The following is a 2496-nucleotide window of genomic DNA, read 5'->3' on the forward strand; positions in this document are numbered from 1 at the left end:
CAATGGGGAGACAAAGGCGGTCGGGCGTGGTGTTGGCCACCCACCCCCTCGTGTGCCGTGCCGGCCTTCATAGGTGCTCGCTAACAGCACTTGCCCCTACCGTCTGTTAAGGCTATACGGGGGATCTTTGTGTGTGAGGATGAGTGAGTGTGTGTGAGTGTGGGTGGATGAGTGTGGGTGGGTGAGTGTGTGTGAGGGTGAGTGAGGGTGAGTGAGTGTGTGTGAGTGTGTGTGAGTGTGTGAGGGTGTGTGTGTGGGTGAGGGTGTGTGTGCGGGTGAGTGTGTGTGAGTGTGTGTGGGTCAGTGAGTGTGAGTGAGTGAGTGTGAGTGAGTGTGCGGATGGGTGAAATTGGTCACGTGGGGTGTTGCTGATTAAGCAATGGTCAATACTTGACACGACAGTCTCCGGCTGATTGCGACTGTGGGAAGGGATCTCAGGTCGGGGTGGGTGGAGGGGACTGACTTGGTCAGAGACGTGGAGAGACTCACAATTAATGAGGCAAACAAGCAATTACCGCGCCATGCTGGGGGGGGGAGGGGGCTAAAGGGGAGGGGCTCAAAGTTCCCTCGCTCTTACCCCCCCCCCCCCCCCGATTTCTGTCCCCACACCCGGGTGGAAGAATTCTTCAATCGATCGCGTGAGCTTGAGAGGAGGGGGCCTGGTGAGACACGGGGAGAGTGTGGGGGGCTCTAGGAGACACGGGGTGGGGTGGGGGGCTCTAGGAGACACGGGGTGGGGTGGGGGGCACCAGTCTCCTGTGAAACCTGAAGCGAGGGGTATAGAGGGGGGGGGGGGGCGTGGAGGAGGTGGTGGGGGGGGGGGTGTTGGGAATTGCGCATTATCGACGATGCTTGCTTGCTGATGATGATTATTGATGACGCTGATGATGATTGGGTATTATGATGGTGGACTGGCGATGATGATGATGATGACGATGACGATGGTTACGAGGTTGGGCACCTGGGTGAAACGCAGGAGTTGAGGTGGCGGAGGCGCAAGAGTCACGGGACGTGTGCGGGGAGACAGAGGAGGGCATGAGGCAGGGGGAGGTGGGGGAGAGGTGGAGAGAGAGAGAGCCGGGTGGGGGGCAAGGAACGGTGGGGGGGGGGGGTGCGGAGAGCGGGGGGGATAGGTGGAGAGACGGAATGAAAGAGAGAGAGAGGAAAGGATGGAAGGGTGATACAGCAGAGGTGCGGAGAGAGAGAGAGGTCGCTAGAGAGAGAGCAAGGGGAGAGCGAGGATAAGGAAACGAGAGCGCGAGTGGTGAGCGGGAAGAGGGCAGAATAAAACATTGGTGAGCGGGGAGGAAGGTGAAGCGAGATGAGGAGGGGGAAGGGAGAGAAAGAAGGAAAACAAAATTACGAAATGATGACCGAAGCAAAGTGCCGACTACACCGAGCATCTTCTTGTTTCCACTGATCGTAAAAAAGGAGAGGGAGAGAGAGAGGAGAGAGAGAGGAGGGAGAGAGGGGAGAGAGAATGAACCCCGGGACTGCGGTTTTTACTTAAAATAAATAATCTCTCCTCTTAAAAAAAAGAGAGAGTGGGGATATAGGAGAGAAAGAGAGGCAGAGCTCGGAGGGAAGGACACGGGGGGACAGGAGACGGGGGGGAAGAGAAGCCGAGCGGTAGGGAGAGGGGTAGGGACGGTGGAGAGAGGAGAAGAGAGAGAGGGAGTGGGGTGCGGGCAGGGGGGGGGGTGAGGCGGAGAGACGGAGAGCGGCACAGAGAGACGGGAGAGACGGGAGAGACGGGAGAGAGAGACGCGACGGCTGTGGGAGCCTCACTCCGGCGGCCACCTCGGGGCCACGCGGTGCGCGGAGCACGGCACACAACGGTGCGTGTGTGTGTGTACACGTGTGTGTGTGTACACGTGTGTGTGTGTACACGTGTGTGTGTGTGTACACGTGTGTATGTGTGTGTGTGTACACGTGGGTGTGTGTACACGTGTGTGTGTGTACACGTGTGTGTGTGTGTACACGTGTGTGTGTGTACACGTGTGTATGTGTGTGTGTGTACACGTGGGTGTGTGTACACGTGTGTGTGTACACGTGTGTGTGTGTACACGCGTGTGTGTGTGTACACGTGTGTGTGTACACGTGTGTGTGTGTACACGCGTGTGTGTGTGTACACGTGTGTGTGTACACGTGTGTGTGTACACGCGTGTGTGTGTGTGTACACGTGTGTGTGTACACGTGTGTGTGTGTACACGTGTGTGTGTACACGTGTGTGTGTGTGTGTACACGCGTGTGTGTGTGTGTGTACACGTGTGTGTACACGTGTGTGTGTGTACAAGCGTGTGTGTGTGTACACGTGTGTGTACACGCGTGTGTGTGTGTACACGTGTGTGTGTACACGCGTGTGTGTGTGTACACGCGTGTGTGTGTGTACACGCGTGTGTGTGCACACGCGTGTGTACAAGCGGTGTGTGTGTACACGCGTGTGTACACGTCTATGTGTGTACACGTGTGCATGTGTGTGTACACGTGTGTGTG

The 2496-nt window shown here is 57.1% G+C and overlaps 1 protein-coding gene across 1 annotated transcript in view; it reads left to right on the plus strand.

Annotated features, from left to right (window-relative positions):
* Window positions 1–1758: 1758 nt before the first annotated feature.
* LOC144944661 (RNA binding protein fox-1 homolog 1-like) overlaps window positions 1759–2496 on the plus strand; it is a 26529-nt gene continuing 25791 nt past the window's right edge. The window contains exon 1 of the mRNA XM_078873018.1: window positions 1759–1838. The gene's annotated coding sequence lies outside the window, so the exon portion shown is untranslated. The remainder of the gene's footprint in view (window positions 1839–2496) is intronic.

Source organism: Lampetra fluviatilis, chromosome 35 (assembly GCF_964198595.1).
Source record: "Lampetra fluviatilis chromosome 35, kcLamFluv1.1, whole genome shotgun sequence".
In the NCBI taxonomy this organism is placed as follows: domain Eukaryota; kingdom Metazoa; phylum Chordata; class Hyperoartia; order Petromyzontiformes; family Petromyzontidae; genus Lampetra; species Lampetra fluviatilis.